The sequence below is a fragment of the Lissotriton vulgaris genome, chromosome 2_2, assembly GCF_964263255.1.
Source record: "Lissotriton vulgaris chromosome 2_2, aLisVul1.2, whole genome shotgun sequence".
Lineage (NCBI taxonomy): Eukaryota > Metazoa > Chordata > Amphibia > Caudata > Salamandridae > Lissotriton > Lissotriton vulgaris.
In genome coordinates, this window is record NC_141688.1 from 53770525 (window position 1) to 53788900 (window position 18376).

Below are 18376 nucleotides of genomic sequence, written 5' to 3' on the forward strand. Positions count from 1 at the left end.
GAAAGGGACGGGGCTAAAATACAAAAGGCTGTGTCATGGCGAACACTTGTTTACTTATTTTCCCAGAGGCCTTGTGGCTGCACGGTCGGGGCGAGTGTCTTCCCGGTATGCTAGTAATACCGTCCTCGGTATGCTAGTAAAACAGCCACTTAATGGGTGGAGTGGGGGCTCCTTAAACCCCTGCATCTGCGAACAGCGAGGTAGGGGTTTGGTCATCCGAAAGGGGTATTTGATCTTAGAAGACTTTGGAGCTCCGGCGATGAGGAACACCTTTTTGGGGCGCGCTTTTTTTAGGCAGCAGCGGTACGGAATGAGACGGTCACTCGAAGAAGATGACTTAGCAGTACCGTGAGGCTCAGGGGACACCTGTCCTTCTAATCTAGGGTATCTTGGAGACTCAGGCCCGCACAACCAGAATGCATGAGTGAATGAAGAGGCGTATGCGGTACACACCGTGCGTGCTGTGACCAGCGTTGCCAGATTACCTCAAGTCCCCAGGACGCCACGTTTCCACATCTAGGCGGTCACTCGGCATTTTACCACATTCGGGAAATCATGAACTTTCACTTTCTCATTGGAAGCATCGCTTCAGCTCTCCGCGTGCACGTGCTGAAGGTGTCACGCGTGACATGGGGGGAGGAGGGAGCCAGAGAGAGACACACAGAGTGTCGTAACACAAAATTATGAGGTCCCCTGCAGAATGCGACGAGATACAGCTACGCCTTTATCTAGATGCCAACATGCCGAGCTGCGAGGTAGGAGTTTGGTCATCCTTACTGCCCCCTCAATGCACAATACCTCCTCACTGCTCCCCTCAGTGCACAATACCTCCTCACTGAACCCTCAACACACAATACCTCCTCACTGCCTCCCTCAATGCACAATACTTCCTCACTGCCCCTCTCAGCGCAAATGCCTCCTTACTGTCCCTCTCAGTGCACAATACATTCTCGCATTTGCAAGATTACGCTATTGGCATTGTAAATAACAATGCCATTTATCTGTTTTCAAAACCAACACATAAATAAAAATTTTGTCATTTACAATGCCAATAGCTCTAACTTTTGAAAAGGCGAGACCGTTGCATTGTAAATGCTTGTTATCTATACTGATGAAGGATAAGATCCAGAAACACATGTGTCAAGAGATTCACAGCACTAACCAGCACCAACTTTGGTGAAACACTTCAACAAAAATTAAAGTAAGCATTTAAACTGAACTGCATTTACCATGATGCTAAGCGGCGAACTGTGCTGTGAGGTGAAGCAGTGTGCTCCCATCTCCCTTCAATATTAATTCATGCTTTGATAAAGAACACACACTTCAAAGACAAAGAATGGGTGTTCCACATGCTGCAGGGAAGCACGTTTGACAAAAAGAAGATAGATATAAGTGCCTGTAAGATAAGATAAAAGTTAACTATGTGAATATTTGGTTCACTATGTGGACGGTCATTAAGATTAAAGATCATAAAACATTTGGACCTTGGTAGCAAAAGTCTGAAGTTACACACAATAATAAACAGATGCGGTTATACAGGATATACAGCGTAGTGATTGCCAAATATACATTGGTAAGCTACACAACAATCAGATGTAAAGCATTGGGTTCAATTGAAGGTTATTATTATTATTATTAATAAATTTTATAGAGCGCGTAGTCACCCGTGAGTATCCCAGCGCTAGGAACAGTAAACCTGAGGGGAGTGAGGGGCAAGGGGGTGTGGTGGGGATTTATGGAAATAGGAGGGTTTTCAGACGCTTTCTGAAAAGTAGATAGTTGGGTTCTGTTCTTATCTCGCGGGGTAAGGCGTTCCAGAGACGTGCTGTATGAACCGAGAAGCGTCTTCCACCCATGCGGGCCTTCTTAAATCTGGGAATGGTGATGAGATGTTCCTGATCGGAACGGAGGGATCTTGGGGCTTTGTAAGGTTTAATGAATTTAGCTAGGATCGGAGGTCCTTTGTTTTGCAGCGATTTGTGGGCCAGGCAAAGGGCTTTGAACTGCACTCGCTCCCTAACCGGGAGCCAGTGGAGGAGCCTCAAAGCCGGTTTGGCTGAGGCTCTGGCAGGAGTGTTGGTGACGATCCGGGCAGCCGCATTTTGGATCCTCTGTAGCCGGTTCAGGGTGGCCTCAGGAGTGCCCAGATAGATGGAATTACTGTAGTCGATCCTGGAGAGTATTAGGCCTTGGATCAGTAATTTTTTTGCGGTAGGGGGGAGTAGGGGCAGGATCTTTCGAATTGATTTGAGGAGCCCAAAGCATGTCCCGGCTACTTTTTTTGCCTGTGTTGCAAACGATAGGTCTTTTTTGAGCCAGACGCCTAAGCTCTTAACCTCGGGTTTAGGGTCTGGGGGCGGGCCTAAACAGGGTGGCCAGATGTTCTGTGACCAGATGTTCTATGACAGGGAGAGTCCCTTCTGACCCAGGAGGAGGATGTCGGTCTTTGAACCGTTAAATTTGAGATGGGATCAGTTCATCCATCCTTGTATCTGCGTCAGACAGTTGTAGAGGTCCGCAGGTTGTTGGCTTTGGTGAGATAGGGAAACCACTAATTGTGTATCGTCGGCGTAGCTGACGATGCTCACTCCGAAAGGGATGACGACCTCCTCCAGTGGGGACATGTAGATGTTAAACAATGTGGGGCTTAGGGAGGAGCCCTGAGGTACACCACATTGGAGGGGTTTTCCGGAGGAGCGGGTGTTGTTCTCCCAAATCTGAAAGGACCGATGACCCAGAAAGGACGATAGCCAGGACAGTGCTTTTCCTTCCACGCCGACACTCCTGAGACGATGAATCAGGAGTTGGTGGTTGACGGTGTCGAAGGCCGCACTGAGGTCGAGGAGGATCACTGCCACTGATCCTCCAGCGTCGAGCAGTGCTCTGGCCTCTTCCACCGCCACCAGGAGTTGCCCTATAAGTGGTCATGTCAATGGGTGGTTAGTAATGTCGAATGCCATTCTGGTAGGAGTTTAAGAGTTTAGTGTCAGAGAAGTATAGCCATTTGTCAAGGAGCCTTAGGGGTGAGGGAATATCCCACCTTTCGCTAAAGTTAATCGCTATATGACAATGCTACCTGCTGCTGCCTTGACCTAGATTGAAGATGTGTGACATAATTGGCCAATGTGTACCATCTGCATGTGCTGAGGTTGCTCCTTTAGTGGTTCACAGATGTGGTGTGCCATGGTAGATTACCATCTTGAAAATACGCGGCCTAATGGCCAGAGATGCCGACTTTGAAACTAGGTGGTACAAAAGGGGGTGGTGATGGACGGAGCATCTGAAACAATCAAACACTCCACACCCAGTCAACAGATCTGGGTTTAATCCATCACCGTTCTTTAGCCCACTCTGCCACCCCAGTTCAGACATGGCCATATGCAAATCAGTCTGACCCTGTGCCTCATGGGAACAGTCCAGCCCGAACTGCCAAGCCATGCTTTCCCTGGACCGGAAACAAGCTTCCTAAGACTGGTTTCTGGCATTACAGCTGTCTTCAGCCAGGCTTGCTTGAATCCAGTGGCAAAGTGAGCAAGGGACTCACGTCTGAGCATACCATGCAAACTTATGGCGAACAAAGCGGTACAAAAGGGGGTGGTGATGGACGGAGCATCTGAACCAATCAAACACTCACACCCAGTCAACAGATCTGGGTTTAATCCATCACTGTTCTTTAGCCCACTCTGCCACCCCAGTTCAGACATGGCCATATGCAAATCAGTCTGACCCTGTGCCTCATGGGAACAGTCCAGCCCGAAATGCCAAGCCATGCCTTCCCTGGACCGGAAACAAGCTTCCATGACCGGTTTCTGGCATTACAGCCGTCTTCAGACAGGCTTGCTTGAATCCAGTGGCAAAGTGAGCAAGGGACTCACGTCTGAACATACCCTGCCAACTTATGGCAAACAAATCGGTACAAAAGGGGGTGGTGATGGACAGAGCATCTGAACCAATCAAACACTCAGTGAGCATGGGACGTGGGTCCCCTGCTCACTAAGCCACTGGAGTCAAGCTATCCTGGCTGAAGACGGCTGATATTCAGAAACCGGTCCTAGGATGCTTGATTCTGGTCCAGGGAAGACATGGCTTGGCAGTTCGGGCTGGACTGTTCCCATGAGGCACATGGTCAGACTGGTTTGCATATGGCCATGTCTGAACTGGGGTGGCTTGGTGAGCAAAATAACGATGGATTAAACCCAGATCTGTGACTGGGGGTGAAGGTTTTGCCATTGTGCAACATTCCGTCCATCATCTTGTGTGTTTTGACTTTGAAACTAGGCCCAGAGTCAACTCGCTCAACATCCTGTGATTCTGGGCAAATCATTTAATTTCCCCGTGCCTTAAAAAAGGAATAATCTGACCTTCTGTGATGTAATCTAGTGCTCATGTAAATTGCTCCAATGCCCTCGTCCCAAGTTTGTTTTACAGAAAAACTGCAAAAAAGAAAAGAAAATGGTGCTAGTTTTGAAGCATATGAGACATTATGTCTAAAGTTTCAGAGTGAAAACTTTAATATGTTCTGGTGAGCTGCTATGTGGCATTTCATAGTGGCTTGTGCAGTTAAAAGCAAGGATTCATCCAAACATATGTTCTATCACTGTTTTGATTAGGGGAATGCAAGATGTTCTATCTGATTATTTTGTTTGATCAGTATGAGTAATACTGAGGGAGCTAGTGTTGTACAAAGCGAGACCGTAGACAATGTGACATGTCTATGTGGTGCTAGGTGCATAGGCATGGTGTTTGTCTGATACCATCTGTTGTTTTTGAGTATAGTGCATTGATGGCTAATGTTGTTGGGAGAGACGTGGCAGCCATATATTGTGCATGTGCTTTGATGGATGGATGCGAGATGCTCAACCAGACCATAATTAACTATCTGTCCTTCCAACATTCTTGTTACAGACTTAGTCTTCTTACACCATCACATGTTAGTAGCATCCTAACAAACTGATCAGTCTGTCTCACAGTGATGATGTCTCTTGCTATGTCGAACCACGGTTTTAACAACCAGGTCACACCACCAAAACAGTAAGGAAATAGATTCAAATGTCCCACAATTAATTGATCACCTGAACCACTTTACAGATAAACATGACATATTGCATCCCCAGTGATGACATGGAAGGTGCTAAACAGACATCACCTTAAATGAGCTGAACAGAGTCACAGATTATCCCAGTTTACATAACATAACCAGTGCTTAATTTGCATCGGTGGTTGTTGGTGTGGTCCATGGGCACTCATTTTTGTGGACATGCACTTATTTTTCTTCATCAGACATTTACGGAGATCAAGCGGGAAACAACACACTAAGAGGAAAGAAGGAGGAAGAGAAGAAGCGACGGAAGTACCATCACAAGAAAGAAGATGAAGGGGCAAGCAATATTGAATAGTGGATTAAGGAGGTGACCAATACACAGCCTTATTCTTTGGCATCCATGCATTTAATAGCACTAGCCATAGGCTTCTCAGCAGCAATGTGGCACATGCACAACATTGCCTGCACTAAAAATATATACCCTAAAATTGACAGACACTAGACTTTGAAGACTTTAGAAATCAGTCTAAGAAACAGGACATCAACAACACCAAGCCATCAACAGACAATATAATAAACGTTGTCATATTATATGCTGATCACCTGTAGCTTCACCAAATCACTTTCATAGATAGCGACACATACGGTCATTAACTGTTGAAGGTAAAACCAAGAAACCAAATGCATAGAATTCAAAAGGACACATTTGCACTCAGTGAGGACCATGGTCTGCAATATCACATCACCATGAGAAGAAAGAGAAATGTGGCTCTTGGTGGTGACATCAGCGGCACCACTACTCCTACTAAGTAGATCACACTGTTAGGCAGGCATAGCAGCTCCAATAAACCATATAGGTAAACAGACAATTGTCACTCAGCGGTGGCAGCATCACGAATAATAAAACTGTCAATCTTTCAGATCAGCTATGGAAGTGTGTTCCAGAATCTGGGGCCTCAAACAAAGAATGATCTTCCTCCAACGCATTCCTGATTTATCCAAGGGACTTTAAGCACTTGGTATCTGCTGATCACAATTCAACCCAACAGCCGTACTACCTACCTGCTGCAGCTTTATCAAGGCCTTAGCAAGAAGGCTGTTAATGTGTTATGACTTGGACAAAACACAAGGTGCTACAGAGTGGAATGGGACCTTTCTGGGTTATATCGTTCTATCCCACTTAGAAGAAGGAAGAAATACAATTCTGCACTACAGAGCACATTAATCTGAGAGATCGTAGAAAGGTCATGTTGCAAAATAACACCTAAGCATTGTACCTTGGGTGGTGGTCTTTTCTTATCCATCTAGTAAATTCTCCATCTTGATGGCATTTAACTTCAGATAATTGTGTCCCATTCGCTTCAGGACGACCTTCATCTAGTTTTAATGTTGGAGAAAGGAGCCCAGTAGCTGATCATCCAAGTGGACATCAGCTGTGCCGTCTACTCATCCACATATGATGCTTTGCACCCAAAAAATCTAACAATATTCGATTGTAGTCCCTCATTTGTACTAGGTAGCATTAGCAACCATTTCCAAAGAGTGTCAACTGCATATTAAACATTTCAAGCAAGGTTGATAAATTGTATTGTAGCTAGAATTAGATTTATAGGGCTTGGTATTGGTCTACCCTACTAATTTAGAGGATATCACTCCTATAAAGGCCCTTTTATTCATCATTTAACAAAAAACATGATTACAAAGACTTTAATTCACAATCACTGGGCAAACCTGCATGAATCTTTTAAACATCTCCTGACGTACGCAGCAATGGTACCATTCATCATATCTTTATTTCGGCCTACAGCCATAAAAGAACATTATATAAAAGGCTGTGCAAAAAAATAAGGATAGAGCAGAGTTAACCCCGCATTCACAAAATGCGAATATACCTGGAAAACGGGGATGGCCTGAACATCGGCACAGAGCCTTATGAACTTGACAACAATTCCTAGTTAGTGATGGGCTGCCTCAGCCTCTATGTCACCTGAGATGGTTGCTGGGGAACTAAGTTTATGCCTAATTCACCAGATAAAATATGGAAAAAAATATGTATCGCACAATAAACAGACCACGCTGAAGTCTTCAGTGTAAAAGGCCATTTATTAGGACCAGGCTGTACAACCTAACCAATAACCAAATAACAATTAACCAATAACAATCCCCAACATCAACTCTTCATCCATACACTCCCTTCACCCACTCCAAACTCACCTCTCATTCCAGTCCATGACCCATTCCGTTCTTCATCCATTTCTTCAGATCACTCCTAGCATTCTCCCTGGCATCACCTGGCATTACACTCATGCCTCCAGCCAGCCCCCATCATTCACTAGACCCCCTTCCCGAGGGATCGGTGTGCCCGCTATTGACTCCCCCACCCCTCCCAAGTACCGCCAACCCTGCAGCCCGTCCTAAACTGGCACGCTCCGCCAACCCTACTCCCGAACCCTAATAACTGTAGGGTGGGTGGGTGGCCTTTTCAAACTTGTCCTCACCCGACGGTGCCAGAATGCAGGAAGAGGAGGTCACCTTCATCCCCTGCATTCTTATACTCACCCCCAAACCCCAGCCCCTGACCCCAGCCTGTCCCTCCTTGCGCGAAAGACCCTGGGGGAAGACTAGTCTGCGACTTTGCTTTCCCCGGGGCTCACCATTGGCTTTTATCAGTTTGCAAAATCCTGTAAGCTTCTGAATGCTGCCTAGTTCCTAGATTGCGGCTAACCGGAATTATCCAATCAACCCTGGCACCATTCTGACGGAAGCTGGTTTCCTCCTCACCAGACAGTCAGAAAGTCGTGAGAGTGCACCTGGTTTGTAACAAACACACACGAGAGGCAGAATAGATGTTTTGAGATTTTTTTTCCTCCTGTACCTTATACCCAAAGCCCTATGGCTGTGGCAGTCCTCAACAGCTCACTTCCATGTTTGGTTTCAGCAGCAACTCAGATTTAAGGGGCTGCCAGTGGTGGGGGCCATTCTACTTCCCTTTCTCAGAGACAGTGGGTAGAAACCTTGATCAATGAAGTGGCTTTATCATCCCAGACTTCAGTCCTCACAATCTACCTTGTAATACTCAGTTACTGTACACACATAAACAGCACTTTCATTGTATTTTTGTTTCCTTCTAAGGTCTGGGTTCCCAGCACAGCTGCCAAGTAGACATTTTTCTTACAATATACTGAAACTGGGCTTTGGGTGCGTCCGCTTCCACCATTTTTGTAACCGCCATCTTTCACAATTGGCTTGAGACGTCACTTTGCCAATCACATCCTGGTTCAGCTCAGAGGAGTATCTCTCATGCCTTTAGCTGTAACTGGGTAACTTTAGACCTGCAGTGCTTGCATTGAACTGCACAATTGATTACTTTACAACTATAGGTCTCTGTTTGCTCCTGTTGGGACCCAGTAACACTAGCCATGAGTAGGTATTTTGTGGTACTGGGCTCCTGCAATCTTAAAAACATAACATTAGGGTTTGGGGGCAGGAATGATTAGCATACAATTCATTTATTTGTGTACTTTTGAGATAATTGGGTTAGTGGGCAGTGGTCACAAGTAAATGGAATTGATTTCCAAATAATTTTGGAGCATGAGTGTCAAGTGCTGTACAGGGCACTTTCAGTCAGTAACATTGATCACAATAGTATCCAAGCTAAATGCCATTTATACTTCTCCTAAGAACTTTTGCCTAATATTGTGGCAAATAGTGCAGTTCAAGCACATTGGACCAGTAACTTTAAACACATTTAAATACAACTTTTGGCGATTCTCCTCATTATTTTTGTAAGAAAGTGGCTCTGTTTATACTGGACCAAAGGAAGGTACAGTGTGTACAGAGTTCACAGTCCCCAGAGGTTTGGCAGAGGCTAAAGTTAGATATAACCTTAGTCTCTAAAGTGGTAGCTTGGTCGAGCAGTAAGGCAGCATCAAAGGACAGTGTAAAGCATTTGTTGTACACACTCAGTCAGCAAATGATCTCACACACTCAAGAACTGAACTCTAGGGCAATTGTTTTGTATCAAAATAAATAGTTCTTTTATTTTTAGAGCCAAGGTATCAAAATATACTTTCTCAGAATGAGTTACTTTAGTTAAATGCTTTTCAAATAGGCAATAGACTTTTTGATTACAATAGTTACAGTTGTTGCAATAGGCAACACAATTTTAAACACAATGCAACATTGAGCTCAATGGGAATTTCTAGATAAATGCAATTAGTTACTTTACAGATTACTTTTCTAACCACAGGACTGGATCCTAGATTCAGTCCTGGGACATCTCCTGTAAACAGTTAAGTAAAAGCGTTTTGGTTACAGTAGTGATTTTTAATGAATATTATTGTATTTTAAAATTTGACACTCAGAAACGTTTTCACATAGAATCACCAATGTTATCCTATGGGAGGAAATTCACTTAGCAGGTAAGTAGTGTTATCCTTACTTTTTCTTACTCAGGGTTGGATCCTAGATCCATCCCTGGTGCATCTCCTGTAAACACTTGAAAGAATGTGTTTAAGTCATACAGGCGATTTTTAAGGAATATGTGTAGTTTTTGAAAATAGACACTGAGAAACTCAAAGCTTGAATTTGCTATCTACCCAGATCCCCAAGTGTCAACTGCTGTGGTCGTACCCTACAACTCCATCCTGACAACTCATACCACCCTGGAGCATTCGGACTGTGAATTCATGGTGGACAACGAAGCAATCTATGATATCTGCCGCAGGAACATGGACATTGAGCGTCCAACATATACCAACCTCAACCGCTTGATAAGTCAGATTGTGTCATCCATCACAGCTTCCCTTCGGTTCGATGGTGCGCTCAATGTTGACCTCACAGAGTTCCACACCAACTTGGTGCCCTATCCCTGTATCCACTTCCCCCTGGCCACCTATGCCCCAGTCATCTCTGCAGAAAAAGCATACCATGAGCAGCTTTCAGTTTCTGAGATCACCAATGCTTGCTTTGAGCCAACAAACCAGATGGTGAAATGTGACCAACGCCACGGTAAGAACATGGCTTGCTGCCTGTTATACCGTGGTGACGTGATGCCCAAAGATGTCAACGCTGCGATTGCAGCAATAAAGACCAAGCGCAGTATTCAGTTTGTGGACTGGTGCCCAACTGGCTTTAAAGTTGGTATTAACTACCAGCCTCCCACTGTGGTGCCTGGTGGGGATCTCTCCAAGGTGCAGCATGCTGTGTGCATGTTCAGCACCACCACAGCCATCGCCAAGGCATGGGCTCGCTTGGACCACAAGTTTGACCTGATGTATGCGAAGCGTGCCTTTGTCCACTGGTATGTGGGTTAGGGGATGGAGGAAGGTGAGTTCTCAGAGGCCCTGGAGGACATGGCTGCCCTGGAGAAGGATTATGAAGAGGTGTGATTACACTCTTATGAGGGCGAAGAAGATGAAGGTGAAGTGTATTGAGCGACAGTGATTTTATTGTGTGGTAGGTGGACAATTGTCTTTGCAGTCCTTTCATCATGAAATTAAAGTATTTTTTCCAATGTCACACAAAAAAAAAGAAATTCAAGTTACTGGTGAGTACAGTTAAAATTAATTTTCAGAGTCAGAGCTGGACTTACAGATGCAGCCCTGGGTTCTCTCAGGATAACAGGTAAGTAAATCTGAATTTGTTGTTCGGCTGATTTTAGATGAATATATTAAAGTTTCAAAACTCCACACACAAGAATTTTCGAATGAAACCAGTCCATGTTAACTTAGGGAAGAAAAGTGAGTTATCAGCTCGACTGGCATAGTTAAGGTTCTGGGCAAAGACTCAGGGGTCTCCCAGGGTCAGGTAGGTACAGTTGGTACACCCTCAGCAGCACAGGGGCAGCCGGGTGCAGAGGTAGTTAGGCCCAATGTTATCCAATGAGAGGTAGGGGGCCTTCGGTTGGTGGCTGCTGGCAAGCAGGCCACAGGGCTGTAGGAGCTGTGCTCCTGGTCACTTGCTCAGGGCAAATGGGGGAGTAGGTTAGGACAAAGGTTGCACTGCTAGGGGCACTGGGCGGCTGGGTGTAGGATGCTTTTGAGCCGTCGGGCGCTCAATGTTATTCAATTGAGATCTTGGGAGATGAACAAAGGCTGCAGGCTCGGGTACGGAGATTCTTCAGGTGTGACCAACACTTCGAGAGATAAGTTGGGATCTTGGAGGATAGGTAGGCACCCAGGAGTTGGGCACAGGGGGCCGTGGGGCGCCGGTTGCAGGGGTGTCTTTTTAAGTCGGGAAATCTTACCCTTTGCTGGTCGCGGCTGAGTACAGCAAGGGGCCTGGAGAAGCTCACAAAGGTGGCATGCCTTTGAAGCTCCCCCTGCCCATCCTGGGGGAGGAGACCTATCACCTCGTCCCAGGATGTGCATTGTTGCAGGCCCTGGAGAGAGGATGGCTCTCTACCCAGGGGTCCAGCAACATGTCTGCTGTGTGGCAGCCTAGGCAGCCTCTCACTCAGGACACTGGTAGTTGGTTAGTTTTCAGGGGGCATCTCGAAGATGTCTTCTGTAGTGCTTTTTACATTAAATCCCACACTGGCATCAGTGTGGGTTTAATGTGCTGAGAAGTTTGAAACCAAACTTCTCGGTCTTCAGTGCAGCTATTATGGTGCTGTGGAGTTTGTAATGACAACCTCCCAGCACCATATACTCGTAACGGCATCACTGCACTTACAGTGCCCAGGAATGGCCATGGGTACTGTAGGGGCACAGGGCTCATGCACCTGTGCCCACACCACTGGCATAGTGCGCCCAGCTAGAGAAGTGACTGATGTATGCCATGGCAGTGTGTTTGTGGACATGTCACACAGGGATGTGTGCCATATCGACTATCTGTTTAGTTTTGTACCAACACCCTCAGCCTGCCAAGGCAGTGTATGTGCGTCATGGTACAGGGCCCCTAAGGGTGGCACAATAAGTGCTGCAGCCCTTAGGGGTCTTCTCTGGTCACAGTGCCTGGGTACCTAGGGTGGCATTTACAAGGGGCTTACCTGTGGCCAGAGATGCCAATTGGGTTTAGGTTTTAGTGCAGTTTTTAGGGAAGGAACACAGGCCCTGGGTACCTGATTGGCAGGCACCCAGGGAACACCAAGGAAAAGTGCATCATGTATCAGGCAAAAAGTGGGGGGGTTACAGCAACAGAAACCCACTTCCCTACACTTTTGTTTGTTGAAAGAGTGCCCTGTGGAAGCGGTCATGGCAATTCCTTCTTCACATGAGGGTCAAGGAATATACTGCCATTGCCATATTCTTTGTGCATACTGAAGCTGCGTAGAAGATGACGAGCCAATGGGACCTAACATGTAAGGGCAGTCTGGAAACTATCATGGCAATGTGGAAACAACCATCTTGGCAATTTTTGTAACTTGACATGTACCTGTCTGAGGCCTCAGTCTGGATGATTAGTACCCTGAGTAATAAGTAACATTGGTTACTTTATTATGGCACTGTATTTAAAGTTTTATTTATGTTGCCATTGCAGCTTCAATTAGAATTAACTTCCTGCACTGCAATTTGTATGAGAGAGACAGACAGACGGACGGACAGACGGACGGACGTTTGTATTGCCGTGTGGTAGTATTCAGATGCTGTGTGAGCTCAGAAAGCCAATAGGAAGCCAACTTGACTTATTTTTACAGATAATAAACATTTGCTTGGATTGCGTTCTATCTTGAAACTCCTGCTAACAAGAAAGAACATTTTCATTCTCTTGTTTGTAAACGCAGCAGCTGGAGGAACAGGTACAGAACGTTTCGAAGGAAGAAGGAAGGAAAGTAGCAGTAAGTTTCCACATGCACTCTTTGAACAAGAAGCATTGGTAAAGTATCCTGTGCAATGATACAGGAGTAAGTAGCAGCCAACTCAGCAGCCAACACTCCCTGCTCCAATGAACATCCTGCCTAGGTAAGGGATACAAGGGATTCTTATTCATACAGGGGTCGGGTCAGACACACAGACTGGTGGCTGGACCATCGAGTTCTGACTTCAAGCTGTAGGCACCAGGAAGCAGGTGGGGATGAATTGCAAGACTTAGCATGTCAGTATATTAGCTTAGAATTTAAAAGGTATTAACCATGCCGTTACCACCGGCTTATGTAAAACTAGTGCACTAGGGATATGTGATGAAATATGATTAGGGCATTTTTTTTTAACTTTGCCTTAATGTTCTCAATTGTAGCAGAGCTCCTTATAATACTCACAGTCTAAGACACATTATTTTTAGATAAATAGTACATAATAAATAATCCAACAATGAAAAGTGAGGAGAGAGAGAGAGTATGTGTGTGCGTGGATATACAAATATACACCCACCCCCACTCCCCATTATAGACATGATGGGTGGGGTTCTATGTTTATCCCTGTGAATGGGAAGTTCTCTGACAGGTCTGGCTGACTCCAAACACTCATTTCCACCTGGGCCTGAGTGAAGGCAGAGTGAGAGATGCCTGCTAATTCTCCTTTTTTAGGTTTCGACCTAAGCGAAGAGCTGCGCACTTGTGCGCAGCTCTTCTGCGCAGGGGAAATCTAATGAGTATAAGTAGTGGCTTTGAATCCGCCTCTGTCTTCCATTGGCTAGCTCCATAAATGGAGGCTGGCCATTGGAAGACAGATCTGTCCATCATGGCCGGACCAGATTCGTGGGCGTTCCAGAGAATTTTTCTCTTTTGGCCCACGTCATGCGGCGGTGGGCGGGGCTTTTTGTGCACGTCTCTCCCCCTGCCTGTCGGTCGCTCTGCCACTGTCTCTAACTGTCCCCCCTTGCAGTCCGCATGGAGCCAAGAAACGTAAGCTATTCTCGTTGATGTGATTGGTACATCTTTGCACATGGGCAACTTTAAGTACAGGCACTGCTATCCCGATTCCAAAGGAGCAATACACTGCTCATCATGTGCAACACCAGAAGTCTGTCAGCATAGTATACCCCCACGGACTAGCGCCAAGGTGACCGTTTCTTTTAAAACACAGTGCCCGTAAAGATTGGCATCAGCGTTTTAAAACACTGCAAGCTGAAGATGGCCATATGGTGACGCCTAATTTTGCTTGCAGGGTGTATTACCGAGAGGACAAGACAAGGTGAAGACTTCGCTATTCCTGGAGCCTGGCGGGTAGTAGGTAGGGCAGTTGTTACTCAGTGTGAGCCTCTGCACATTCTCCAGACAGCCTATCTCGTTCCAAATGACGAAAACAACCACAAAAAAAATGTGTGGCATAAAACTTTTTGTCAAGTTGTCGGACTGGTATTGCCTCATGGTTTCCTCAAGCTTTAAACGTAAGGAGCCCATGGAAATGAACCGAGTGCCCAAGATTCAGCGCTATACAGACCAGAATGATAATGCGGAGCTCTCCGTGTAGTCTGAAGGCATCCATTTCGTTATCTGACTCGACTTGAACGGAAGTTGCCCAGCGTTATAAAATAAAAAATAGAGGCGCGAACTACTCTGGGAATCCCACACTGGCTGTCTTCACTGGGCTAGGGGGGGGGGGGCTACCTTAATGGCTGCCTGCAGTGCAGCATACATTGTCATAGAGTCAATGAAACATAACATAGGATCTGGATTGTAAATTATCCGTCAACTAATTACAATTCCAATTTGCGCGCCTCTCTTGTATCGCCCTCTCTTACTGTGCTAGGCGCTATGCCTCGAGATACGATGAAAGCACCCTCAACATAACATCCAAAACAGAGCCCACTAAGGCTGGGACCAAATATAATACTTTGCCAACCGGGCACTCCTGCCCAGTGTAGGTGCTGCACGTGAAAAAAATGCGATGCAGCACCGCGTTACGTGCTACTAGGCACTAGATAAATACAACACTACAATACAGTGCGTCCGGTGCAGCACCGCGGTCAAAGAGGCACCGAAAACGAAGTGTTTTTTTTGGTTGTTGTAGTTTATTTATAGCGCAGATCTGACCCGAACCCTGGCATTGGAGCGCTTTACATGAGCACCGGTTACATTACACACGGACACATTCATTTTTTCTAGGCACATCGAGATTAAGCGATTTGCCCAGAATCGGGGATGTTAAACTGATTCCGCGACTAGAACCCGTTTCCCCAGTTCCTAGTTCGGCCATTACATTATGCAATCCTCCCCCAAATCCACTGTTGGTCCTGCTCGGGTGAGCATACGCCTCGCCATATCAGCCCCCATGAACTTGTACTCAGCACTTAGTTGTGGTGTACAGTCTCGCAGCGTTTGTGAAAAGATGGAGCTGGGAACATGGAGATGAAGTTATTTGCCCAGGATCACACGTTTTTACCAAGTGTAGAAAGTCAGGATTAGAACTCTGGCTCAATGTCTGCCTGTAATATTAAGGAGCCGTTCTGAGGGCATACAAGGTTGTGTTCATCGTCTCATTTCAATTAGACAAGCACTGTTAATATGCGGAGATTCATCACATTTTAAAGATTTAAACATACGGAGTTTAAGGGATTCGCCACGAATAAATCGCGTCGTTTTAGCCCAAGTGCGGAGCTGAGATTGGAGCAGACCTAAAGCAGGTAACTTTCGCTCTTAGACCAGATCACCCCCCCTATCACTCTATGCGTCCACGTTATTCTCGAGCTGTGGAACCCCAGATCCGTGCTGACGTATTCTTGGACATTAAAAGGATGCTGACCCAGTCTGACCTCTAGTTGAAAACACCCGAAGGTCAAAACTGAAAGGTTGTCACTTTTGAGCAGGGGACATCCGAGTGAAATCCAGGATTCGGCACTCCAAATGAGACTGTTGACTTTTAGGGCTTTGGGTGTCGATGTCGTCCATTATGGGCCCCTGGCCTTCCCCCCAGCACAATAGCTCAGGGGGTGCACATGCCTACTGCTGAGGTATGTGTCTAGCTCTCGGTCACGCGCTCAATAACAGCAACACAGCTGAAGTATTGACCAGATGTATGTGCAACCCTCGGGCCACCATTTCCAATCACTAGAAAATAGCACATGGGGTTGGAGTGCCTACTACTGAGATGTATGAATGTATGTGTGTGTAACAGTTCCCGACACAGGAAGGTAGCTGAAACGGTCATTGTGCCTGCACCTGACATATGCATTTAACCCTCCAGTCACAGGTTCCAAGCACATAAAAGCCCTCAATGATCTAGTGCCCTTGCCATAAAGATCTTTATACAACATGCCTATCTCAAGGGCAATTCCGAAATAGCACAGCATAGTATACAGTGCGTGACTGCTCCAGAGTGTGTGTGTGTATGTGACTGCTCCAGTGTGTGTGTGTGTGTGTGTGTGTGTGTATGTGACTGCTCCAGTGTGTGTGTGTGTGTGTGTGTGACTGCTCCAGTGTGTGTGTGTGTGTGTGTGTGACTGCTCCAGTGGGTGAGTGTGTGACTGCTCCAGTGGGTGTGAGTATGTGACTGCTCTGGTTGTGTGTGTGGGGGGCTCTGGGTGTGTGTGTGTGGCTCTGGGTGTGGCTGGCTCTGGGTGTGTGTGGATGGCTCTGGGTGTGTGTGGCTGACTCTGGGTGTGTGTGTGTGTGGTAGTAATTGCTGTATGCTGAGCTCGTCCGTAGGGTACAATAGTTCTCACATTTGCGAGAGATTAAGCTATTGGCAATGTAAATGACAATGCCATTTATTTATCTGTTTTCAAAACCAACACATAAATAAAAATGTTGTCATTTACAATGCCAATAGCTCTAACTTCTCCAAAGGCGAAACCGTTGCATTGTAAATGCGTGTTCTTCTTTCTCCCTGAAAAGGTTCTGTTTTCCTTTTGGGGCTCGCTGATCTTCCGAGTATGACCCCAATCTGCAACAATTCTGGTCAAACACCTGGTTTAGGCGTAAAACACACTTCCTCCTGGATAAAAGCTTTGTGATTTGGGCACCTTGTCACCTTCCTGCTCCTTCCCCCCTCCTAATATGTCTCTCCGCACTCCCTCTGCTCTCCTGTTATCCTGGTGTTGATACCAGGACGTTCAGACTGCCACTGGAGAAATTTAATCTGAACTAGAAGGGATTTACAATTCCATTTCATTCCATGGCCGCGCTTTTTCTGAAGTTCTTTGATCTTAATCTCTCTCCCATCCTAAGGGTTGGGAGTAGAGATTCTATTGCTCTTTATGAGTATGAGATGTAGGGGAGACCCTTGAAAGTAACAGGTAGATGCTAGTTGCTAAGAAGGCCCCTCCTTAAACCTCAATCAGCTGCATTAGTATATACTGTTTAACCTTTCACCAGTTGTAAAATGTCACGTGCTCTAGGAGCACAAACTCAAGAAGAAGGAAGCTTTAGAATATTTGTTTTTCTCCTCCACGCTGATAAACTTGTCATTATGTATTGCTTAATGTAACAAAGTCCCTCAGACCGCAGGACACAGAAAAACTGAGAATGGGACTGAAAAATAAGCCTGCATGGACTGCAGGCCGTGACCCTCCAACTTTATTAACACAGAACAAGCATTGACACAACCAATAGGACTAGCCTGGGCAATATAGTGTAATGATTATTTAAAAAAGAAATTATTTTAAAAACAAATATATATAATGTGAACCGATGACACAAAAAGGAAAAAAAGAAAATACGCCACCACCTAAACTCGACTGCTACATGTTTCCAATACATTTTATATTCCTAAATCATTCAGTCGTGTGGCTGAATTACTAATTATGTTTTCTTTTTAATTAAAAGCCTTTCAGGTGTCCCAAAGAAGAGTATGTGGCCTTATGGCTAGAGCGGTCAACCTCGAAGCTGACAATGGGGAACAGAGTTCGAGTCTTGACAGGGACGCTCAACATCCTGTGATTCTGGGCAAATCACCCAGTGCCTAAAAAACATGAATGTCTCTGTAACGCAACTGGCGCTGGTGTAAAGCGATGTGATACCTTTGGGTCGAGTTCACGTTCTTTATGGTTTTCAAAGGCGACAAGAGTAAATCATGACCTAAACAAGCAGTCATATTGCAGGCAGGTACAATATTACAATGTCACGTAAACACGTTATACCAACAACTATAAACAAGCATTTACAATGCAATGGTCTCGGCAGCATTAAAGGTAGAGCTATTGGCATTGCTCTTGATTTTTTTTATTTTAAATAATAAATAAATGGCATTGTCATTTACATTGCCAATAGCTTCATCGCTAAAACATATCGCTAATGTTTTTAAAAAAATATGAAAGTTAACTTAGGCTCTGCCCAGTATTTCTCTCTCACCTCATACTATTGAATATTTGGAGTTTTATTCCACCTGAAATAAATTGCATGCATTGGAATATTTAAGTGACTATTTTCCATCTCAAAAGTACACTGAATCTTCACACATTAAAATATTTTTTTGTCAAAAATGCACTGTACATATTATCCTTTTTTTTAGCATT

At 45.4% G+C, this 18376-nt stretch overlaps 1 protein-coding gene and 1 pseudogene across 2 annotated transcripts in view; one reads left to right on the forward strand and one right to left on the reverse strand.

Moving 5' to 3' along the window:
* Nucleotides 1-18376, reverse strand: part of STRA6 (signaling receptor and transporter of retinol STRA6) — a 391743-nt gene that overhangs the window by 302929 nt on the left and 70438 nt on the right. The gene's annotated exons all lie outside the window — the stretch shown is intronic.
* LOC147728999 (tubulin alpha-8 chain-like) lies at nt 741-10431 on the forward strand (annotated as a pseudogene).